The sequence below is a fragment of the Helicoverpa armigera genome, chromosome 12 (genome assembly GCF_030705265.1).
Source record: "Helicoverpa armigera isolate CAAS_96S chromosome 12, ASM3070526v1, whole genome shotgun sequence".
Taxonomy (NCBI): Eukaryota; Metazoa; Arthropoda; class Insecta; order Lepidoptera; family Noctuidae; genus Helicoverpa; species Helicoverpa armigera.
Window position 1 is genome coordinate 5,294,398 of NC_087131.1, and position 27,455 is coordinate 5,321,852.

General features: G+C 33.5%; 1 long non-coding RNA gene across 1 annotated transcript; it reads right to left on the minus strand.

The window, feature by feature from the left end:
* Nucleotides 1–1,153: 1,153 nt before the first annotated feature.
* On the minus strand, nucleotides 1,154–26,325 carry LOC110375029 (uncharacterized). The gene is made up of 2 exons (XR_002429463.3): nucleotides 26,038–26,325; nucleotides 1,154–2,257 (listed from the first exon to the last, which is right to left on the minus strand). It is a non-coding gene; the product is annotated as an uncharacterized LOC110375029 (long non-coding RNA).
* Between the last annotated feature and the right edge of the window lie 1,130 nt (nucleotides 26,326–27,455).

Sequence of the window (27,455 nt, forward strand, 5' to 3'; positions counted from 1 at the left end):
CGAACGCACTGGGGCCCGATTCTCCTAATTTTACGATTCAGTCGAGTCGATTCACATTCGACTGAGATTCAATCCCGACTCAATTACGATTGAAGCATATGTGGCATTCCGCTATTTTTTCTTTGAAATAAACGTTTTATCCTTTTCTGTCATTCAATAATGAATCATTTTGTCTGCAAATGATTTACGATTGCAATATGATTGTAGAGCAAACTACCGTATAGACCAAAATCACCAAAATAGCAGACCAATCGCAAACCAATCGAATGTCGTTGGAATACGATTGGTCTTATATTAGTAGCAGAATGCCCGATATGGTTAAAACTGCTACTGCGATCATATTGCGATTCAATTTCTATTCGATTTTAACATTATTAACTTAGGAGAATCGGGCCCCTGTACTTGTGCATAAAATGCAATAAAAATGACCTATAGAATATACTGTAGTTTGAAACTCCCGCCCTAGCTTCTACTCTCTAGTTTTCGTGGGCGGAATATAGATGGCGCCGGCCGGTAAGGAAAAATTTCCTCATAAAATTTGTACGGAGTCGTTATTCTTCCCTTTAGGGTATATATGTTCTGTGGTCAGAAGCCAGTAAGTCTAACACCAGTCTAATCAAGGGGTATCGGGTTGCCCGGGTAACTGGGTTGAGGAGGTCAGATAGGCAGTCGCTTCTTGTAAAGCACTGATACTCAGCTGAATCCGATTAGACTGGAAGCCGACCCCAACATAGTTTGGGAAAAAGGCTCGGAGGATGATTGATCGAGTTTCTACTTATTATATTCTTTTTGTAGGCATCTGATAATTCAATTTTCGTTTTAAACTCATAAAAAAATGTAGGTACACAAAGTTACAAGTGTTAAAGTTGGGAAAGTTCTTGGCGTTGTCCGTCAAATTATACCTACATTCTATAGCGGGATAGTTTTAGGGTTTATGAGTTAATTGATCTACTCTTGACATAAACGTTTTGGCAAGGATTTATAAATACGAAAGTAGGAATCCACATTCGTAGCCATAATTGAATGGTTACCTTATTGATAACATTGAAACTGCAACTACGCCAACGCCTTCGAGTAGGTACAGGGCGGATCAACTTTATAACTATGAAATCTATAAATAACTTCCACAAATAAGAAGAAGAAAACACGCTGCCACAGAAAGTGGGTAATAGTTTATTTGTTATTGTTCCACTTTTAAACATCATACATTCTATAAAATCAGTAAATGTCTATTCTATTATTTATAGCTACGGAACGTTTGTTTAACTTTTGATAACAGCTAAGACTAATTTAGTTTGCTGAAATAAACAACACAACATTAGGTATAGTCAAGTCAACATTCTCTTGCGATACTTCATTTACGTTGTTTTATTAAATTAAACAAAATATGTAAAAACAAATAGACATTACTACGACTACCTACGCAGATAACTTAGCATGATAGACATTAAATTAAATATTTATACAAAATCAACGTTTTCAACATCACATTTCATTTTCGAAGATTGATTTTTCAGCTGAAGTCGACGTATAAAATTACACATTAAACAGTTCACTGTGTGCCAGTGTCATTGTATATTTTTTATTATAAAAGAGAGAAAACCCACTTACTCATACGTCTTTACATTTTCAATATAAATAGAAAATACAAAATGGTAAACAATATAAAAATTGATGTTCGTCTGTTAAACCCAGGCAACGGAGTAGATACCTAAATCAGTCTTTCATGAAATGCAGTATAAATTAGATTTTGATTGATTATTCCGATTAACCTTACACAACTGACTAGTTTTGTGCCAAAACTAAGATTAACGTTAGCAAATAAAGAAATCACCATTATTTTTGGATTATAAACGAGGGCCAATTACTCAAAGAGCTAAATGGTAAACGCAATAAATTATTTTATATAGCCCACATACGGATTGAATTATTGCGTTGTAAATGTTGTTCAGTGGTCACTTTATTGTGATGACTTCGTGTTTGATAGCTACACGCGCTCGCTCTCCGTCGGCTGCGAGAGTAGCGTGACGTCACCCATCGGGTAGCTCTCGGTCCTCCTAGCGCAGCCCACATGCTTCGCTCGCTCTCTAGGCGTACCACAGCACAGTCGTTTGAGGACACACGCGTAGCACATGAGCAACGAGAACATAAGAAGTAGACCGATGATCACGGTCACCACTAGTAATATTCTGAGTTCTCCATTGGAGTCGGCTACGCTCGAGTTCCGACTCATTCTCACAGCTCACCGCGTCCTCATCTGAAACAAAGTGCAGGAATTCAATCTCTCAAAGTGGAAATGCACTGCACGTTCTAAAATAAAGGCTGCTGGTACTCCCAGCTAAAAGCGTGCCTAACACGATTTTACGTCATATTTCAGTAGTTGTCTCTAAATTCTCGAAAAGTAAGATGCGCTTATGAAACGTAGGTATGGTGGTTAGTAGTCAAAAATCTGCTTAATAAATAGGAAGACAGAATTTTCCGAATTTTTCGAAGAAGAGAAGCACCTTAGTTTTTCCATTTTATTTCTCCAACAATACATTTTAAGGACACGTGCTATGTTATTAATTTAAGAAGACAAAACTACTGTCTAGACGTCGCACGTGTCACGTAGTGCCTTTACAAATAATACAAAACTAAGATCATTTCTTGAAAATCCAAAAAGTACCTACAAAAAAATGCTCCTGTGCGAAGATACTTTTTCGTATTAATGGGAAGTATTAATCAAGAGTTCAAACTGAATAATTCTGATAAAAATGTTGACATGGCAAGGATTTACCTCATTCATAAAGCTCATTTTTCTACATTCAGGAAGTAAAGTACAAATTGTCCATAGTATCGTAAAAAAAAACTATCACCGTTTTTGCGGTGTAAGCAAAAAAATACCTTTAAAATGTACAAAGGTATTTTTAAATTTCAATGGATAACTTTGTTGAAGTGAAATGGTTTCATGTCTGAATGCAGGAGACTGATGAAAACGTTTTATCGGTCCTCGAGCGCATAATGCTTTGACAAATCTTTCGTATCGTGGAGGGAAATGAAAAATGATCGCGCTTCGTACATATTTTCACGTGTTGAAATAACTTACTTGAATTTATATTTTAAGCTTTTTGTCTAATGAAATAATGATATTATACAATATTTTCGTTACTTAATATACCTATTTTAAAAAATTAGGTACCTACGTAACGCCGGATTTTTCGGACTAAGCAAAGATGAACCTTGATAATATACCTATAATTAAGTTTCGGTAATGTAATATCTACTAATTAATTTTTCATCATACTGCGAAGGTTTCTGTCCAAGCGCAAATCTCTGTGAAAATTTGAAATGAATGTCCATAGCTATCACATTAGTTTCGTATTATGATAGTAGTACCTACTTAGTTACTATGTTTATATAATTACGAGTGTACTGTAGATATCTATAGATTAGATTTGAAATGTAAATAACAATACAATTTCACTATTGAATATTGTGATTTAAGGTAAGAAAGTGTAAGTGTTTGAATAGATACCAGATAATATTACATTATAATAATACTGAAATAAATTCAATGATATAATCGCATCGTTGCTTTGTTTTCTCGCGCACTCCACAATAGCAAAACGTTTCAATTTCCTTATACAATCTGCAAATGCGATCAAAGTGAGTCAGGAAGTTTTCCTTCCATTTATTTTCATTATCATTGTTCTAGGAAAAACTTACTAGATAGAACATAAAGAACTAATGAAACTAGGTACTTTCCATTTCTTCTACAAGGTATTTCTTTCTATTTATTTTTTTAACAAGTTACCCATACTTGTTTATTTTAGTGAAAATAGTGATTACTCTATTAACGGTGGTCGTATGGGCGCCGATGATAGCAGCTTGCATAGCCTTAATTGGTTTTTGGTTGCTAGGTATCTACGTAGCTTTTATGATAGTGGATTTTGATGTTGGTTACGTTAGAACATGTAGTCCAATAAGGGAAATACTAAACAATATTTTAAATGACAGTAATGTCTACGAAGAGTAGGTTAGTATACGCGGATTCTCCCTATAGATATCATATCCCAAATTACCATTTTACTTTAGTTTCGTATCTATTAAGTCTAGCTGACAACTCCAACATGTTTGTCCCTTTTCTTGACTCATATACTACTTACCTACATTCGAAATAATAGCGGGATCGAAGTTGTAAATCCCGTTGAACGTAAGTGAACCTTCCAAGCTAACGGATAGGCCATATCTTACACATAAACCTATGGAGGTGAACAACTATTGTCACACACGCCTTCAAATAGTGCGTGCTAAAGTAATGGTCGGATATAACCTTTGCCCAGCTCTGCACATAAAGCATGGCGCTAAAGTACTCGTTATAAAAAGTTGTCAGTATTGCCAGCAATATAGCAGCGGTTTATAGTTCGTGAGACTTACTCCGCAGGATAAAAAGTAAGAAAGCTTCAGAAAAATATTTTATGGAATCGTAACAAACACAATAGTTTTTTTAGGGGTGCAATTGCCTGTAAAAAGCTTAGCTATAAGAACTTAATGTAATTCTATGAAAAGCTGCTTTCATCTCATCACAGAAATTAATTAAATTTTCTAAGGTTTCAAGTAAGTATTTCTGTTTAACCGTCTGTAAATACTGATTTCACTCTGAAAATAATCAGTCCACAAACGAATCCTAGTTCGTTAAACAAACACAAAAAGTAGGTTGATCCATTTTTCTTGGTGGGTATCGAATGACGAATGGGGCTATAAAGATAATAATACCTAATTACTGACATCAGAGAGATACATGACTGCTCCTTTAGATAAGGACATCCAATAAATAGTCAAGGAGATCCGTCACTATCCAATGTTTTATGATCACTATAGTAAAGTATATGGGTCAGTGGCTTATGACGTCATTATTGTTCGCAGTTCAGAAGCATTGCTCGCTGAAGAGATCACAAAACGACCTTCATACGCGTCATTGGGAGAAAAATGGATTTTATTCATATTTTATTGTCACCATTAAATCAATGCGCACATCAAACTTTTCAAAGCGGAACGGAAAATGGTTTCGCAGTGAAATTCGATAAATGATTATTGGTATTACTCGGTATTTACTCATGGATGTTTGCATTTTCGTATATTATGTACGTAGATGTTTCTCTACGTAATTTCAAATATATACTTAGATGAATACATAAACATATAAGTAACTTATTAAGTAAGTATCTAGTCTAGACAACACCTGGCTAGAAACCAATTCTAATATACATAATTACACATGAGTAATTTAGTAAGTAGTAAGTACACTTACATGTTAGAAGTAGGTACCAGAGGGTGTTACCTATGGTCAAGCCTTTATATTTTTCAAATATGCCTTTGTCTCGCACGAAAGATTAAATACTATATCATATTTTAATCTGTAACTAAAAATTGTGTCAATATTTATTTGAGAAACAAATGCTTTTCTTGAAAAGGCAAACTGTGCTGGTTATTTTTGTACCGTCACGAAAACAAAAGTTATAACAAAATAATGAAATTGTCAACTTTGAGATGTAAACAAGGAAATCTCGTATTTCTCAATCAAATTCCGCAGTACACGCCGCACACCGGGCTGCGTTGAAATGGAGATTGAAGCGTTGTTTTCATAAATATTCCAGCGTTTGTTAGATATACATTCATCAATCTATCCTCGACTCGACATCACGTTGAAGGTTGTGAGGTCCAGCATATGAGTGTACTCATCAAAACAACAGTTTATCAATGCCAAAGGTGGAAGCTGAAAGAAATATAAGATTCATGGAATAGTTTCCGCGCATAAACATAGAGTACCTAGCCCATATATTTCCTGATATAAGCTATGCCCATTACTGTCAAATGGCACCAAAAAAAACATTCAGCAGTTTTTGCGTGAAAGACTAACAAACATACATAGGTACTTACATAGATTTCTATACAGACTTTTATACTTATAAATTAAGTAATGGTACAGATTTACTTTACATTGTTTCCAAAAGAATTTTTCAGACGATAAAACTTTGCTTCAGTTCTCTGCGTTATTGTACTTAAAATAATAATTTTCTCTAGGCTTCTATAGTTAATATTGGTTTTACTGTTGTTGTAGACTCGTAAAATGTGGACTTTAAGATTAAAATAGATATAAAAAGATTTAGTACTTGAAAGCCGAGTTGTTATTACTTACTAGACTGCTGTTAAATATGTATTTAACAATTCAGTAAATTGCGGTTTCAACATTGATGTCTTGTGAAACATTTTGACTTTTTAAAATAATGTGCTCTCTAAATGTGTAAGAGAACCATGTTTTTTTATATACTTTGTTTGTGGCTGTTTATGGAAAATTCTCCAGTTTTTTTACATTTAGGTCCGAGGTTAGTAATCGAAGTTTTAGATTGCCGGATCCAAATCGTGTTTATTTTCATTACTGTGGCCATAGTTGTAACTGGCCGGCACTAAACAAGTAAATAAATTGTAATTTATTTTATTTACACTAACCTTTTGTGCTTCATTGGAACACGTTTCAAAGCTTAAAAGATTAAGTGGGGAGTGTTTATTGTTTGCCAAGACTCATTTCATCTCACGATTCTTGTATTTTCTGTTCGAGTTTTTGTCCTTTCTTGAAGTTAATAGAAACTAAAGTATACTCTAAAATGAAAACTTCAGTATTAACTTTTCTGAAGTTCCAGGTAAACAGTTACAGTAAGTTATAAAGTAAACGTAGGTTCCATTAAAGGATTTATGTACTTTATAACAATTTAATTGTTGGGACAGTTAAATTGAAAGGATTTTTCGACGTGTCAAAACAGCCCTTTTATCTCTTTGAAAGTAAAATAATCGATCATAAAGCCTTGCTGTCAATGTTTCATGGAAATTTTGGGCAACAATATGAAAAAAGTCACTGCTTTCCATTTAATCAACAACCAACTCGGATTACGAAGCCTTTAAAGGTTCTAATTAAAATTGGAAACCTAAAAATAGCTGAACGCGCTTACTTTTATAAACCTTCATTGTTCCAGGGTTTTTCCAATTTACTCATTGATTTGGTTCATTATGGAGTTTGGGTGAATTCAGGGTAACTTTCCTCCATGGAAAACGACATACCGAACTTTGCCAATTAGGTAGATATAACTTTTATTGTCACTCATGTTGCTTTTTAATTTGCGATAAATCACCTATCGAAATTAAAGATCTTAACAACTTCAAAAAGTAAGAAGATTTAGAAGTATTTGTGTAGCTTCGTGAGGCTTATTTTTATATAAAAATATGTCACATTATTTTGATAAGCCTTCCACATCGCGTCTTACACGCCACGTTTAGATAATCCTAACGCGAAAACCTAAATAAATATTGTTCTTTTTAAGCGATTTTTCCTGTCATTTTGTTAGCTAATCAAATTCATGTTTATTCCTTACACCAGTTTTATCAAAACCTTTTAAGTACATTATGATATTAAATAAACGTAAAGTTCAATATAATCATTGTTCATTAGGTTTAATAGACATGTTCTATTAATCACGCATACCTGTATTGTTCTCTAACACACGTATCGACAGTACAAGTGAAGAAACTAATTTGTGAACTATTGATTGGTTTGAGTGCAGTTCCTACTGACGGAAAGATTTGTTCTGTGAACTGTGATGTATCTGGCTAAAGTTTTGATTGTGTTTTTATCGATTGTATCAACTGCAACTGCCAGTTCGATTTCATTAATAAACGCATTTTTAAATTGTGTAGGGAGGCAAGTCGATACTTAGATTGATATATTTTAATGATATGATATATCACAATATGTATCATTATTTTTTATATTTAAATGTTTTATACTATTGTTATGCTGTAAAAAATATTACGTTCATTCTAGCATGACTATGAAAAAAGAAAAGTTCGGTGTTTAATTTTTCTTTCAGGGAGAAAATCAGAACAAAAACAATCACGATTACTTATTTATTTGAAACCGTGCACCTGTCTCTGTGTTCATACGTTATTACAATGCCCGTGTGCAGCCGACCTAGTTTTGTTTACCATTGTGGGGAGCACCCACACGGTTTGACGACTACAAAGGAATCTTGTTCTCGAACTACTTGTTCGGAAAAGCTGCCACCTGGCGCCAACTAAGTGTTTGATTGAAGATTACGCTTCAAGCTGCTATAAACTTATTAAGCACAATTACGATTCCAAGTATTTCGCTGTTCATTAAACTGAAAAAGTATTTACATATTTTGAGCGTATTTTAATGTGGGCACAATGTTAAATTTTAGTCTTACTTAACGTTAGAGAATGCCCGTGTCGCAGTTTCGCTAAAACTTAGAAGAAAGATCTTTCTGTATGATACAAGTAAAATCATAGCTTTATGTAGGATATCGAGCTCGTTTTAAGTACGCAATTAAACACGTAACTAGGCTAACGATACAAATTACCATAACCAATCTATTTACACTCTGGATAAATGAAATTTAAAACGGCGCTTAAGTTTAAGTACTACTTACTTGAAAACATTTACGTTACAATTTCCTAGACCCCGCTATAAAAACTAAGTTTTTCTAAGAGAATTGGCAAATGGAATTCATTTTTCCTATTACTTTTATGTCTGGCAAACGCTCCTATTTTAATGAGAAGAGAATCTCCGTAATTAAAAAAACCTGACGAATAAAAGATTGGAGTCGGTAGATATACTATTCAGTAGTCTAGATGAGCATTATGAAGAAAGCAATCACGTTTCCAAAGAAGGAGATTCAGGATGTAAATGTCGCTCCACGCACGTGATGTTGACACATCCATCTCTTTACGTTGCTTTCATTAACCATGAATATTCTAAAAGGAACATTTCACTTGCCAACAAAATTTCACCTCTGTCAGCGCTTTTCTAAAATATTCACCGATATTTTCAATATTGGCGGGCTCTATATTCCAATATGTTCATCGTTTAAACGTGACGTCGGACGATAGCTTCTCTTACAATATTGCTCGGCCGTACCCTTTGTTGCGGATTATTTTAGAACCCTGTGGCAAGCAGAAAACAACATGAATACGCCTAAAACATTCTTCTAAATAAATCATATGTGTTGCTTTTACATAAAATAGTTTATCACTCAATTCTTTATCAGCATTCCATATATTAAACTATATACATACATATATAAATATTTCTCATTTGAATGATTCAATGGTTCCGCAAATATTGTCCCGAAACTTTTCTTATTGACTTTTAGATTAGGGAATATGTAGATATTAGAAATCCGTATGTTTGCGTAAAAAATCACTAAGAGTAGGATACTTTTCTTTACGTAAAACATATCTTATCTTAGTTACATATGTTATATTATTAGGTATATTCGTTGTTATCATTTCAGCTTGATCGAGCGGGTTGGTGGACTTTCGTCGTTGGGAATACGCCTAGCTACCGTATATTTTCAGTACGTAAAAGAGACACATATCGTATAAAGTTGTCATGAACATTGTCGTGATTAAATAAACGAGCGAGTGACATATATTTTTGGTGCTCTATACTAGATGCTGTCACTAGTAAAATCTGCTGTCGACGGTTTGTTTTATACAGACAATAATTACATGCACATATTTTACGAACGGAAGGTAATAATGTAGAAGTTAGCTGTGACAATATTAGCTTTTAAAATGTTAGAGGTCTACATTGAAACGTTATGTTGCCTATGAGTAATTCTAAATTACTGAGTAAATAGTTTTCTCATTGAGTAGGTATGTATGTTTTACCTAAACATATTGTCAAAACTATTATTTTCTACTTAACTACTTCACTGTCCAACATGCAAACACAATAGTTAAATAATAGGGGTGTACCACATTTGACTCTTGGGACAAAGAAGTTTTAAACCAAAAGAGGTCATTAGACCTAAACAGATTTAAAAGCACTCTGCATGTCCACACATCATAGACGACGTATGTGAACGAAAAACTTTTATTTGGTTGTCAGTTCTTGCGAGGGTACTTTTAAATAATTAATTTCCGGGTAAAAGCGCGACGAAATTCAGATGCCAAATATTTTATATTTTATGGGAAGCCGGAAATTAACGTCGTTTCCACAAAACAATTAATTTTCAAATTCCACAAGCTTAATGTTTTTCGCCGAAATTCACACCACGTACAAAAATCATTTGGAGAGATCATTCTTATGAACTCCGTAATCGTCCACGTACAGATTTGAATGAAAAGCCTAGCCCTAAGTTCTCTTGAAAACAGTAAATAGGCAATTAATATAAAATTTAGGATAACCTTCTTATTAAGGAACGTAAATTCGGGTATGTAGAAGAGAAATAATATTTATTTCAATTGAAAGACCAATTTAGGGACCCTTTCTGGCAGCTATATGGACAAATGTAACTCGCTTAGGTTTAAAATCATGTGTATAACCCGTGCCAATAAAGAATGGGATTAGAAATGGCGGCGCATCTATTCACTTCTCGCTCGCACATTATTTCCGTCTATACTCACACTCTTTGGTACCGACTGACAAAAAAATAACGACTTTGATTATGCGTTCCCCCCTTTAGTGATATTGATACGGTAATTGCCGGCACCAGCAAGATGTGAAATTTTACTGAAATAAACTAAATTATAATATTTATTATATCCTTTTATTTCAAAACTAGCCTTTGCCCACGTGAATGTTGCGCATGCGTAGAAAGTCGAAGAAGAATAAAAAGTAGCATATATGTAGTAGTAAATTAGCCTAAGCCCAAGGAAGGCCTTGGGATTCAAGCTATCTCCATACCAAATTTCATCAAAATCGGTTCAGTGGTTTAGCCGTGAAAGCATAACAGACAGACAGAGAGACAGAGTTACTTACACATTTATAATATTAGTATGGATATTTAAGATTATTTAAAGTTATGAAGTGAAAATAGTTTATATCCAACCTTACCCTCTCCGCGATTCAGGTAATGGTTTTGTTGACAATGTGTGTACCTACGTAATGTAGTCTCAAAACGATCACAAATTTAACTAACATAAGCTTTATTTTAATTCATGAAATAACGAAACACTTTCAACGGTAACGATATTTTTTAACGTTATTCAGTTATTAGTTTTTATTGTTATTGCATTGTTATGCTGACGCTCCCAGCTCAATGAGCCGCCATTTCTAATCCCATTCTTTATCGGCACGGGTTGTATCAAAGTTCACGCAGAAAACGACTCGAAATATATTCTTTGCTATGGCAAGAATATTCCTTTGCCACAATGGAAGCACTCGAACAAAGTTATCGTTTGTTGACATTCAATTTCCTTGAGTAACTTTGGAATCAAAGCACACTAAATGTAGGACGCAGAACAAGCGAAAAAAGATTCACATGAATTATGATTCTCTCGCAATGTATTACCATTAGTTACTATATAAATGTGTCTTTGCTAGATGGCTTTTGTTTTCCCAAAGTCATAAATCCTGCAACTCTTATTATCTTACAAAGAAGAAGAAAATACAGAGCTCTAGCCGTGAAGTGCTTTTTAAACTCTAAGCCATTTATTATGCTTTAATATACTAAGTGTACTACTACCTACATAAAGTACTCAAGTTTATTAAAACGCTCCAGTTGGAGGGGGCTTTTTTTTTCTTATAATCCGAATGGACAAAATGAGGGATAGTCGTTCCCATAATTCATTTTAAGCCCAAGTTCGCACATTTCAAATTCAAGCTAACTATAACTTTTGTCATTTGCCAAAGATTTGGCATCGGAGAGATTGCGAAAGTTTTTTTTTTAAACATGTTAATTTTCTGTTCAATTGGTTTTATGTTTTGATCAGATTGCGAATTTATTATTGCTTTCCCTGATAACCACCTTAAAAATATATAAAAAGAGATAAGTAACACATTGAAGATTTGCGTTATTTTTGCATCTCATGAGACTTTTCCTCAGACTACGTTTAAGTTATTACATTTGCCCTAATCCGGTATCTAGCATTCATTTCAATCCGATGCTAATAGACACTTACAGACGCGCCTAAGACAAAGTGCTCACATAATTGCATTTGCCGGTGACGCGGGGTGTCGCCGCAAGCTGCGGCCGGTTTCCACGGCGACATAGCTAGCATTCGGAACACCAAACACTTCACTAAATCGATGTAACGTTCCACAAATCCTTGGCATTCAATACTAACGTCACAAGTACCGGGCTACTGGTACCAGGTGTAAGTACCAACGTTAATTAATAAAAGATTGCATTGCGATGTAAATGAAACATGTCATAAACAAAAAACGTATACAGAATGTTACACAGAAAAATTGTAATAACGCACGCCTTTATTTCGCTTTTCATATGACATGAAAAAGTGTAAATAGGAAAATATTAACTGCCACATTGTAATAAAGCTGTGAGCATTTCCTGCGAAGTTGATATTTGATTCTTTGAAGTAATCATCCTCTGTAATCGTGATTGAGAAAATATTTTTTAAGAAGAAATGTAGGAAATATATTTATTCTGTAATGTTTTTGAAAATTCGTAAAACCTGTCCCCTGTCCATAATAAGCACATTCAATGACGAGAGCCAAAACTTAATTTTGCATAAGCAGAGCGAAAATGTTTAATGCACACAGCGAGCCTGCTAATTCACTGCAATACCAAAACTAAATCCTCCTTTAGAAATAGAGTAGTTTTCATTTGTTTCAAGTCCTGAACACACATCAGATCTGCACGCTTGTAGAGGATAATAAAACGCAATTTGCTAAGTTCAAAGAAAACATATTCACAATTTATTTATTAAAATTCCTTTTAAAATGTATTAAAAGTCTGAGCTTCGTCCTGATTACATTAATGAGTTCATTACTAGCCTTTTATAATTTTATTACACTCTTAATAAGCCCGTCGTGTTCATAAAAGACTTTTTATAGAAATATTGCTGATTTTTCATCAGGGTATGAAACTGTTTTACTGTGAGGAACCAGTATGAGTTACATATGTTCTGGAATGTTCAATTTTGCATGTGACATTCGTCGTTTTTTCTGCAATTGAAGTTAGAGAAAAAGTGATAATTCGGTGAAAACAAATTTTCACCTTTCAACTGAAGACGTAAAAGATATAGACCCAGTAATAAACGCAATTCACCCCTAAGTCTATTCGCTCCAAGCCTTGACCAAAACGGTGTGCCAGCATTAACAGTATAATTAAAATAAATACCTTTCTCCAAGGAAAGGAACATTGATTACGCAACCGTTCTAACCTTCCCGCGTTCTCTATAAATGAGTGTAATAAAACTATCTTAACTTTTACCTACGAGTTCACCCAGATACGAATGCAATTTCTTTTATATTAAGCTCAAGGTATTTTTCTTCAGAATTGCTACAGTTATCAAGCGTAATAATAATGACTTGTGTATTGCTTGCTGTATTTTATATTGCGGAGATAAATTGCTTCATGTGATAAATACAGTCTTTAGTGCAACTCAAAAAGGCTGTTTTATTTTGAAGCTTTGTCGTGCGTGGCACACTCAAAGGTATGTTAATATACTGGAAAGGAAACAAGAGCACAGTAAAACGTTTAATTTTATTTTATGTACCAAGCACTCTGTTCTTCAATCGAAGTTTAATTTCATAATGGAACATGGTTTATTTTAATTTGTCGATAAAGTTTGTTTTTCATAATAAAGATTGACTTTGTTTTATAATAATTACTTATTACTCTGTATCGTATACTTGTCTTTCATCTTACTTTATCTAAATTAATATTTACAAGTAGGTATAAGAATATGTAGCTAAGTCCGCAGAACGAAAACACAATGAGAGAAAAATCGCAACCTCAGTTCATTTGTCCTAACAAATGTAAGGGCGTCAGCGATAATTTTATCCCTTATCTAACTAATCGCATAATTCTTGACGTTGACTAGTTTATCACCATTAAGAAAATTAAGGGCTGCAATATATTATTTACCCCAGATTTTCTGAAATATATCTACGTTTATTATTGTTCTCTTTTTTATATTTTCCGGTGCATTTTACAAGAATTTGCTTTTTCTGGCTACCAACTTTTGAGAGAAAATCTAGTTACTGGGGTCCGTATTTGAACGGGAATAAATTTTCAGCAAGAAAATCCTGTAACGGAGTAAGGTAATGCTGTGAAATTGAATTTATTGTCACCGTACGTAGATAGTTGCCAACATTTTGAAATCTTATTTGAGTATTCGAAGATTTGGTTAAGTCCAGAGAAAAGGCACACATAACTTTGACAAAAGTGTCGTTTAATATAAATACAGTTTTCCGAACTCTCGTTAAATGATTTGCTTTCACAAAGTAAATATTGCTATATAGTTTGACATAATGATTGAACATACTTCCGTTCATTCTGATTTTGATGTACTTCTCAGCAAAAAAATACTTTCGCGATTCACTCATGTCAGGATATTGGTTCAATTACCTGTCTGTAGCGCTTTTACGCCTTGACTACTGAACGAACTTTGGTACACAGATAGTCCTGAGCCTGAAGTTGGCCATAGGTTACTGTTTATCTTGGAGGCGGCTCCCTTGGTCTGTGGTTGGAACAGTGAGGTACAGCTGGCACGTCAATAAAATACAAACTCATGAGTACCCTTCTCAAAGTTACTTTCTGAATAACGTTCTTTGTTCATTTATCGGTACACGTGTATATACCACCTAAATATGTGTAATACATAGCACCTTTTCGTTATTGTGAATCGAGGTTCAAGGTAGACTTTCATAAAGCCAATGTCAGGAATATGTTCCAAGGAAATAACACATCGCAATAAACCTTTAGGGACGCAGTAACTTAAAAGGCTTCTTTCAGCGAATTGACGAATACGTACATCCAACCTAATTTCCCCATGACGCGTATAACGATGATATATAAATCACATCTTCCCATAACTCAATTACAAGTTGTGATATCAAAAAGTAAGTACGTAGGTAAAAAATTAATGGAGTTTTCGAGTTTGACAAGTTTGTGACGAAGGTCGTCTGGATGAAGTCAATGACAGAAACAATTCCCGGGAGGTGTCCACTTAAAAATATAAGTGAATTTCTATTACAAAGTGAAAATGGTTTAATATTCTATTTTTGACACAATAGCAAAATATTGTAGGAGATTTTAGAAGTCTAAATCTTAAGTGCCCTTCAAACAATCCAGGCTTCCTTGGCCTGGATGAGAAATCTTGAAGCTGTCAGTGCGTCTTATTAGCGACTTTTAAATCAATAAAGGTTCGTCTAATTAGTTCTCACACAACTACTAGTTTAAACGAACTAATTAAATTTCTTGCAGCTAGAGCCTCTACTTGGCTACTATTGATTTATGAACATGTGGCAAATGCCGGATATAGGGTGAGAGATTTATAAATGGGAAGCATCCAAGTTTTGGTATACTTTATTTATAGCTTTAGTTTACTTTGGAAATATGGTTGTATTTCTATATCTCAATTTTTGATCCCACAAGAATTTGATAATGGAGATATGATTCTAAAAGCTTTTAGACATTGATCGGGGCAAAAAATCAAATATTGTTGTTAGTAATGTTGGTATATAACCAAAGAAAAACATGTCCGTACAATCCAAGAGAGACAGACGAACTAAAAAATCGTGCACTTTACAGAATGTTATTCTTGTTTAACAAAGAGAATAAAGTAGTTGAAAAGCAAAAATGGGTGAATTATGTATGAAATACTCGCACCAAACGTCAAAAATTTTGCATGAAATAAATTCGGGTACACTGCTTTGTTGACTTATGCAATAGGTATTTTGACCAAGTAAACAGGAATTCATATTCGCTTCTGAAAGCGTGTATTTGCATCAAACTAACCATGCATACAACGGTTGTATGGCAGGCGATATTTCTCTATTTTTATATGTGTTTGCTTACTTCAGAGGTTAAGGAAAGATAGACATGTAGTAGGTAAATTGTATCTGCTCAGGGGAATGTATTTATAGTCGACTGGCTATCGTTAATCATTTGATGAGCGACGTGTCGATGCATTCCATTTTCATGTTAATCTAATGTTAATATTAGATGTGTTATATACCTAGGTTGTTATATACGCTCCACGAATATTTGTGGCATTTTACAAAACAAATGATTTCACGGATTTAAAGGTTACCTTCTTTATCCCGATTATCCCAAAAAAATGGAAAGCTACTTCGGTAGTACCTTCATGTACCTTTAGCACGTGGCATATAATATAAAGTAGATACCTCTGATTGAAACACAAATTTGAACGAGATTGATAGAATAATAAGAATATTATTCATACTTACGAAAACATTTGAATATTTTAAGGTTAAATATTACAATATTTTCTCGAAAATGGCCCTCCAATAATCATGCCCTTTTAAATATATTTCTACTTGGAACGTGGTTCTAAGAAAACCCTAGTTATTGGTTGTATAATATCTGTATTTATTTTTATCGGGCTAGAGGTCAAATGGAGCTTAAATAATCGTAGATTAAATTCTGTTGACCCAGAAAGGACTGCTACATTCAGACTCTTTCAGAGAATATGTTGCGGAATAGGGTCGTGATGAGTTGTAGGATTTTATATAGAGGGGATCCATTGTAAGGAGTTAGCTGTATGTATCCTCGATTGACGTAAAGATTTGGTTTTGAAACTATAAATATATGTTTTTACTACCACTGATTCATTGAAATGGTATGCTCAATTTACCTAATATTTGTAAATCTATACTTTTATTCGTTAAGCAACAAGCCGAAATAGTTCAGTTACCATCTTCCATAGTATAACTAGTTACATCTAATTATTGAGTTAGTTATAGCGGTAAACAAAACCTTTTGGTTTAGCAGTTTATTCAGCTGTTCTATAGATTTTCTCACATTCTATTTTCCTAAGTCAATAATATGAAAGCCTCGAAGCGTCAGACATTGAAGGCTCGTAAGAACGTCGAATGCCCGTCATAATAATATCATAGAGACCAGCAAAGCGACCAATAAAGATTTATTGGAATGAAAAAGTTAGAAAACTGATGCGACAGCGAAAATCAAAATAGATTGAATACTGCGAAATTCGCTGAACATTTATTTGAAGTCCTATCAAAAAGATGATTAAAGAAAATTTATACGCTGGGTTTGGTAAATAATCATAAATATTACATATTATCATTTAATTAAATAGGTAAGTCGTTCTAGTCAGCAATTCCTATACCTAGAAAAATATAAGTCGTTTTTGCTAAATTTTCATGAGATTTCAGAACTTTTATCTCATTGAATACTTACTCAGTTGACAGTATTGAAAAATAGCTCTTAAGTACCGTTTATTGCTTGCAATATGCGTCAAGTTCGCTTGAAGGACCAGTCCCCGTAAACAAATAAAATATGGCGTACGACTTTTAGTCAAATACAAAAGGTAAAACAGAACTTGCCAAAATGTTCTGCATTATTCAACACTGCTGAAATAATGTTGATGATAATTATGTTAATACATTATTCATGAAACATATTTTACGATATCTGAAACAGATCGGAGGGCAAAATAAAAGTTGACGTGTTCACATGAAATATTATAGGTTCATGCTTATCTTATCTGACGGGCCCCATGGAGCTTGTCGTACGATTTTTGTTATTACATACGTTTTTATTTTCTATCAATAGATAACTAGTCCTGATCATAAGCTCTCTAGATATAATTTCCCCCCAATGTTAGTGATTAGCTTATATTTAATTCTTCTTCGAAATAAAATTGACATTGTAAAGACATGATGAACTGGTTACTAAGTTGACGCAATCTTAACGTATGATTAGCGTCGTATTTAGAGAAAATCGATAGACTCGATATTAATTGGGCACCCAGCACGCACTAAAATACATTAAGACCAATTAATGGCGTCTGCAGACAAAAGCCTATCAAACCATATTGTGAGCAACGCAAAAAAAACAACACTACAATTTGGTTGATAAATAAAACAATGATGGATGATGCAAACCAAACAAAACATATGCATGATTGCATGCTCTGTGTACATAGTAGATAAACCTATCTAATAACGCACTTACGTACACATAAATATTTAATTTCACCTGATAAGCAAATTAATTTTAGCAGACAAGAGATATCGTATCTACGTATTGTGACATTCACGTATCGAATGAAAAGTTTGTTTTACATATTACGTGGTTCGTAACGTTGGGATTTCAACGTGATAAATATGATCTGTCTCTAGGGACAGTTTATTCGCACCGACATTTGTGAACATATTAATTTTGAGTCGCGCAAAGTTTATTCAACTTCAGCTGACACTAGCTTAGCTCTGAATGTTGAATAACCCTTTAGACTTGAAAGGAATTTAATTTTGAAAGAAATTCTTTTGACTAAAGATTTTATTTAATAATAGAAGTCGACTGAAAATCATGTTCAACAATTTTATGAGTCAAGACTTTTTACTTTAGACTTTAAGTTTGATTATAATAAGTTTTCAATGGACCATATTTTTTATGGCAAATTAAATGGTTATAGTGTTGTTAATAAACCTCTCATGTATTGATGTGCACCTTTTTAAGTCAAAACAAAAACTATTTCTACTAAATCTACGGCACGGTAAGGTAAAAAATTGTCTTCAATACTGCGATACCAGTACGAAAGCTTTTCGTAAACAATTAGGAGATTATAGTATTCACGTAAGTAAGGCCATTTTAATTCCAGATTTAGCTCACAATTACGCCGCCTAAATCCTTTCAGTAATCAGACTCAGAGTGATAATGATGTGTACAGTACTGGGACACGTTATATTTTTTTCATTTTCTCTATTATTCTCGTGGATTGTGATTGATGATTGAAATGCTTAAATTAAAATTCCTAATGAAATTGATCATTGTCGCAATTAGAGTGAAATAGAATATGCTTTATTTTAAACTAAAAGTAATTTAAATTAAAGTGAAAGACACAACGGGAATATTTTGCCCTATAGACAGGGCTCGGTTTTCATTAATGATAAATGGTACTCTACGTGTAAAGACGGCTAGATGTTATCAAAATTTGAGAATATGCTGAATATAAATACATATGTATATAGATCATGACATTGTTTAAATACTGAGGTAGGTACACCAAAATAGATACCAGAGTAGATATCCGTAATATAAAAATTCTGAACCTCTAATCAAATTGATATCGTCTTTTATCGGTTCTTGCATATTCTTTGATCCACAATAAAATATCCACGGAAGTAAATTGGGTCTGATTGAAAGCCTTTGACTCAGATCTCCTCTTAGTTAAAGATATTGATTTTGTATTCATACTATGCAAATGTTTAACTCGAAGGATTCTAATGAAGCTTAAACCGTAGCTTCCGGATACTGACTCATAATTAATATCTGGATTTACAAACGTGGCAGTCGTTTCATTTGAAGCAGAATGAGGTAAATTAATTAAACACAGTCATTCATTAATTGATTTCATTAATAACAAAACAGCTTGTAAATGGAAAGGGATACAGGGATCTTATAAAGATAATTTACAAACAGTAGTAAGACTTATCGCCGTTGTTTTTTCCTTTAGACTTTTTCGTAGCAGATCCGACTACGCGGCTACGAGGCTACGCTGCTACGCCCCTACACCACTGACCCTTTTGAAGGACATTAGGGAAATTTGACTCATCTTCGCAAGATTCTTGTTTCGTAGGGTTGTTTATTAGCAGAAATCACGAACCCTTACATAAAAAGAGAAAAATTCTGCCCTATCTTTGAAGTAAAAAGTCGAAAAAATATATAATTTTATTTTTCTTTGATATGCTGTTTCCCAAAAAAGTTGTTCATTAATAATATAAACATCATCATACTCTATTTGGACGTACATATTTAACTTAGTAGAGACATTCAGCAAATGTCATTAACAGACGACAACATTTTTAAACATGTTCCTTTTCCAAAGGGAAATAATGTTTATCTAAGAACACAAAACAAACAATTTACAAGAGAGATCCAAAGAAATACAAATCATTTGTAAGAAAATGTGCCTTTTATCTCGTTTGTGAGATCAAGGGTGCAAAAGAGACGAGTGCCGTGATAGAAATAGGTAATAGTTTTGTATTCCTGAAATACTGCTCAAAGAAACAACAGCGAAAGGGCGAAAACATTTAATTAAAAGCAATAGCAACGATACTCTTATATTTCAGACTATCCGTTTTCCCACGGTTTCACCCGCGTCTCGTGGGAACTACTGCCCATACTGGGATAAAATATAGTCTATGTTATTGTTATTCGGGAGGAGTATGGCTTTCCAACAGAGAAATAATTTTTAAACATTATTTTACATTTTCTTTTTCAAGTATATTAAATAAGTATAGAAAATAATTTATTTCTAGGAACTACTTAAAAAATCTATCGTTTTGTTTAATGAAAGCCGGAATATGAAGTCGAGTGTTCGGATAAAAGGGACGCGGAATTGCTCGAAATTCGAGTGCTGTGAGTGAGCCTTTTATCCCCTATCCTAGCGAGCAATTGTTCGAGACACTGAAAAGAAATTCCCTTTTTACTTCAGTTATATGTAAGCACCTATCTATAGTTCAAACACTACTTTCACACAAGATTGAACCAGTTTCTATCATTCATTAACAGATGTTTTGAAGATCGAGAAATTACCTGTTAGTTTACTTTAGTGGAAGAAATGATAAAATTAAGATGTTTAATACTTTTGCAGGACATGACCTAGACTTACTAGTTCTAATAATAATAATAATATTTTTTTTATTTATTTATTTATTTATTTAAATCAGGCATCAAGGCCCATAGCAAACACTATACATAAATATTATAACATTAAAAATAATATACTAATACATATTTTATATAAACAACTTAAAAACTTTATGTAGATAGTGTTTATATTATTAAGAACACGGATAATTTAAAGTTTAATGTAATGCAAAGTACAAAAATTGTTTATGTAAGGTTATAGACCTACCCTTACATACATTATGATAATTAAGTACTGGACCGTAAAAGTATTGCAATTATAATTTATTTATATCAAAGCCTTACGCTGTTGACCGATCTGATTAAGATTAGGTACATTATTATTATCTCATGTTTAGATTAGGAAGTTTTCCCTCGTCATAGGCCGGACATTTGTGAAAGCTATACTATAAATCAAAAAGATTACTCCCGAGGATATATATTGTATTCATTTCGTACACAATATGTTGCGGAACATAATACAGAGTATATATTATTATGAGGAAATCTTCCTTGAGTTTATTTGAGCTTCTTATGTATGGTAAACCTATTGTACTTGTGAGTGGTTCATTATCATTAGCGATGTAAGTCCCGTTGCTAAGCGGTAGCATCTCTGTATTCAGAGACCATAATCTTTTCCATAGTTACATTTCCTGTAACATTCTTTATTTCAACCAATGTTGAAAAGAAAATTAGCATGTTTTTTTAACAATTTTGTACACATACGTAACACTGCAAAATAGTCACCAATCCCGGGAATCCAGCAACGAGTTCAGAGCAAACAAAATACTAATTAGTTAGAACAAATAAAATCAAAACTACGCGTACAAATTAACCCGTTCAGAGTCCGTGATTCACATACAGTAGTTAACATTCAGTGTTTGTAATAAAGCAATATTTTACGGTGTGTTTTTTGATGCATGCATATGAATGTTTACACGCGAACCAACAAATACGTGTTCATGTCAGTTCATGTGTGTTTTGTACGTGTCAATTGTTTATTGCGAGACTGGGCTTAAGTTTTTAACGCTTGTTAACTGGGAAAGGATGAATTTAAAATCCCTTTTATACATATCAATTCCTGCATACAAATCTTTAGGGCAGATTTTCCAGTCGCCAGTTAAAGGACAATGCCTAAAAACGTCCCCACCCACCAACAGACTTGAAAGTAGTGTCATTGGATGCGCCTCATTTAATAGATCATTTCTTATTATGGAGACATATTCCAAAAGTATGGGGTTTAGGAACTTTAAGACAATTTAGTGTCCTTAATAATGAATTAACTTCAAGTTTGTTAACCAATTACTCGGAGTTGGGTGGACCGATTTTGATGTTTTTATTTTTATTTTAAAGAATCTATCTCAAAGTTAGTCTAATTTAATTTTCATCAAGATCTTTTGAGCAGTTTTTTAGTTATCATCGGTTAAAATAATCGGTTTGGAGAGACAGTGTAGTTCTGCGTAAGGACACCTTAACCACCTCCTACAGAGTTCAACTAAGTGTCATTGGATGCGCTTCATCCGCCAAAAAGATCCCGATGAAAATTATATCGGACTAATGTTGAGACACGTTCTTTGCATTAAAACAAAAATAATCAAAATCGGTCGACGCAACTCCGAGTAATTGGTTAACAAACTTGAAGTTAATTGATTCTTAAGGATACTAAAATGTTGTGTATTTCTAAAACCCCATACATTTGCAGTAAATCGTTTTGATAATCATGATCTATCGAAGAATGCGCTTCCGATGACACTAGTTTCAAGTCTGTTGGTGGGTGGGGACAGGGTCCATACAAAATCTGACATTGTCCTTTTATCAGAATACTTATGTTTGACGTTTTGACAGCTTTTGCATAGAAAACATGTTAGACCACCATGTTTAATCTTCAAGTTAACTGATGACTGAAAATCGCCTTATATTTAGAACCAAATCTTTCGAATTTTCGTCGTTAGGTATATTGAATTCGTGTAGACCTCTTTCGATAAAGCAACTGGAAATGGAACGGCCCATGAAATGTCAAGTATTCAAACAACGAAAATGGATTGTTATGTTCGATACGTCCGACACCTTGCTCTCTAGCTAAAAGCTGCACTAGGTGTTCCTATTTCGGCTGACCGAATGATAGATCACAGAAGGCGTGTGCTCAGTGAAGCAACGAATTCAAAATACGGACTGTCCAACACTGAAATACAGGAAAAAACTTCTTTATAATATCTATGAAAAACATGCAAATAAAATACATGCCTATTACCGAGTGTGTATTATAAATTCCAGAGCAATCACTTACACATTTCCCAACAAAATACTACCACAATAAAAAACGATTTTTATGTCATGTTTACATCAGATCTTTAGGATTTCCAATACATTTCCCCATCATCAACATACACTTTATCATCACTAACACTGAGTTATTTGACATAAAAAAGATTTTACGTCAGATATTCTTTTGTTTATATCATAATTTTATGCAAAACTAGCTTCTGGCAGCGGTTTCACCAGCATCCCGTGGGAACCTCTGGACGAACCCGGATAAAAAGTAGCCTATAGCCTTCCTCGGTAAACGGGCTATATAACATTGAAATATTTTTTCTGATAGGACCAAATAGTTCTTAAGATTAGTGGGTTCAATCAATCAAAAAAACTCTTCACTTTAAATATTCGTATAGATTACGTTGCTGTAAAGCGTGAAAATGGATAGATAACTAGGAATAGGTATAGAAGTTTAGTAATCACAACGTTTAGCTAGATAATCATGTTTGCAAATTACGAACGCATGCTCATTCCACATTATGGCAGTTTTGATGCCGGTACACGCGTTCGTATATATCAAGAACAGCGCGGGTTTTATCACTGTTTTTCGCTCAGCATTTGTCGGTGATATATTAGTCGTAAATCTAAAACGTATGGTTAGAAACACATTGCCAAATGTCCGATAGGAGACAGCTAATAAATGTCATGCTTCTTTTCTGCGATATATCTGAATACAATTAATACCAAAACGAAGCTAGAAAAGTGCTATATAAGATATAATGTGTACACAACTTAATAAAGTAGGAAAGAACTATGAAGGCTGTAAGAGTTTCTCTCTAACCTTTTTTCAACGTTAACCCATATATCCGCAATCGATCGAAGGTGTTAAGTTACATGATATGGGTTTGTTGTGTTGTGAAACTCTTGATAGATAGCTCTTGAGCAAACTTACTATTGAAAATACAAAGTATAAATCCAGTACAAACTTAAATATCTTATCAATTTATTCGTTTCTATCAAAATATGTTATCTCTTCAAAGTGGCCGCAAGACCGTCACGTCAGAAGGTACTATTCCTTTTACTCGCAGTGGTCAGCTCGACCCAATTAGTGAGGCCACAGAACTCAAAGGATAGGGATAGCAAAGCCTGGGCCAAAGGCAGTACACGTTTCCACCAGACTGACAGCTCTTTATACATAATAACGAACTTTACTATTGAGTCTATTAGTTCACAAGTTACATGGGTAAGTTAACATCATCATAAGTTCAACTTCCCGCTTCTAGTTATTATTTTCTCCCATTAGTTGCTGTAGTTTCGTTTGTAACCTTTATTCAAGAAATACGGAACAGTCACGAGGGTTCGAAATACTCGATAGTGCTATTAATTGAATAGTATAAATATATAATAAATACGGTATGGAATTCCTCATATAAATATTAATATAGGTAGATTAAACGAACATGAAAAATACCTACGAGTTCAGTACAATGTGGAACAACCTAGATATTTGAACTCATTGTTTAACCCTGGTCATTTACAGTCATGGGGGTGACAATTACTGTTATTATACATCCTTACGTCCATGTTTCGTAGTTTACATAATATCTCGCCTCTATGACGCAAATGGTCGCTCTGGTTATGCACACTGAGATTAAGCTATAGTTAACATTCACTTACAGATAATTGACTTACATTCAATCATCTTGGCTACGCGATAATTTTATTTTTATTTCATTTCAGTATTATAATTTAATTGATGAAATTGGCGACAAAACTTCATAATTTACATAACAACCACATATGTGTAGGTATTGTAACTATACACAAGAGCTACAATTAAATTCCTTTTGTATCAAAACCAGGTGCTTTGACATCTATTGTGTACCAAGTTGTTAAATAGTTTGAGCAGTCTCACACTGCGCTGACAAGAAGCTTAACTCAGAACTTTGAACTTAACATAACTTCATAGCTGAATTTGACGTATAAGTGATGGAGTTGGGATGTTAATTGATAGTAAGCGAAGTATGGAAAACAGGGTCAATCTGATGACCTGTTTTGCGTCCGATGCACGACAGTTATGGGCGTTTTTGATCGATATGTGATAGAATAGATTCTGATTACCTAGTCTGATGTACAATCAAGATTAGGTTCTCTTTGAACAACATTTAAATATTCGCAGTAATGAAATCTTAACTTTAATGTAAAGCTCTCGAAATAAACTGCTCAGAAAGAGTATTTCATTTGTCCATTAAAGTGACTTTTCACTTAAGTCCTGACTTTGCATTTTTACTCGTCTACGGATGGTAACGATAACTTCACAAAGTCGTGGGTAGGATTTTTTGAGACACTGATTGAATTTTGTGGTTAATGTTTTTTTTTAAGATCTTTTATAATATATTTTAAATAACTCGCATATTTGATGGTGGTATGCGAAAGGTCATTGAGCTTTCTAACATTAGGCAGAACGCTATTGGAGTAAACAGTAAACGCCCCTGAGGTATGTGATCAATTAAAAGTTGATTCACTTTTTCATCACTAAGACATTCCGAAATCAGTTTACATCTATCACCGATTTCACTCCTACACATTTTCTTACAACTTTGTTAGCTATTTTTGTTCGAACATACGATTTCCTGAATTTATTGCGTTTAGGAAATCTCGTTTGAAAATGTGATAAACCAATGATTTGTAATCTTTTGCTGTAATAAGGCCTTTCGATATTAGAAAAAAACAGTTCAAGGAAATGGTGTTGACGCAAAATATAATTGAAGTTAATTAACGCACTGATAAAGTTGTTCAAAGGGTATTTCATTATTGATACAGTTCATCGTTAGCAGCTCAATAGAAAGTCCAAATAAAATTATCAAAGTCTCTAAGAACAGTAAAACACAGTACAGTTAATTATTCTATTAATATGAAGTTAAAACTGGGCTTGCAAAGTCTAAAAAATGTAATGAAATTCAGTGAGACATCAAAAAATATAATAAGCCGAGCAAACATATTGAATAAATAAATCTCGATACACATTCATCACGTTGATAAACATAGAATAACTTTAAGCTCGTTCGCTTTAAAAGAGAATAATCTTTTATGAAAAGTCATCGGCGATACTCAATATATCAAAATTGTTTGTAAAACTCACCTTACATACACTGAGTACGTGAACATCACCATTTTTATATTCAGTCTACAAAATTATTAGCATTTCTTCAAATTTCACTTTGTACAAAAACTTTACGGTCAAAGAGTTATAATAAAACTTGTTAGCAATTATAATTAGGCAACAAACGTAGCGGCAAAACGTAACGACCTCTCAAAAAGTTGTTGGTACTTTAATTTACAGGTTCAACAGATGTTTAGAAGTAGGAAAAATTATATTTTCAAAATTAAATTCGGGGAAATAACGTGCGTCCCCACTCGAGCCTGAAATAATACTGATGAACGTTCCCATCGCTCCACACTACTATGCTACGTTCGGGAACAGGAAAGCAACGAATACTTCAAGATGTATGCTATCCATCTCCGCTTTCGAAGGCCCAAGAATATTCTAAGTCCACTTGAAAACCGCAATGGTCCTCACAGGTTTAGGTGTATCGGAGTCAAATTAAATGAGTAACAGGAAACAATCGAGTAAAAAGCTTCAAATAAAGCTTCCGAGTAAACGATTTAAGTGTGGCTTCTCAATAATATTTTTCCCTTATACTTACTTTCTTAATTATAAATTCTTGAAAAGGTTGCTAACAACAGTTTATAAAATATTTTAACTAGTTATGATTTTGTTTCAAGTGTTATTTACTTTTCAAATGAGCATTTTCTACTTTTTCGCTAGTTCAAAAGTTGTGTCTATTTCTATTTAGAAAAATAATAAAGTGCAATTTTAGATATACGATGTACAAATCGATAAATTCTATTAAGAAAAAAAATGGGTCTAATATATTTCTAAGTGGGAATTTCTTAGCTAACCAAGGATTTTATCTACGTATCGGAAACATGTCTATCCGTACGTTGGGCTGAAAGCTTAATTACATTTTATACGTAACTGGGGTATATTGTGAACTTATCCAGGCTATTGTTTTTCTTATTATTTTTAATAACCTCACTTATTGTACTGTCCCTAGCATCAACTTGGAACGTAAATACTAATAAGGAACAATATTCTATCAATCAAATATATTTCACTTCTCTTAAACTTAAATATTTTATTTAATGTTTAAGTATATCATCAAGGTTATCTCTGTCTTTACGTAGAAAGTCTGTTTGTATTAAGAAAACTTTTCAGACTAATATGATTCTTGTATCGTGTTCTTAGTTGTAAAATCTTGGAAAGAGAATTTAATTTATCTTTAATATTGCTTTTTTATGTGAGTGAAAATGTGCCTTTTTCTGTTTCCCACGTGCAGAGGATAATGGCGCGGAAAATGACATAAGCTGCTTCTAATCTCCAAAGTGATGGCCCCATGAGACCAAAACCATAAAAATAAAAATGATGAACAACCTGTTGTAGGAACTTACTACATTTAGGTAAGTATTAATATTTTAGAAGCGATACTTCTAATATTA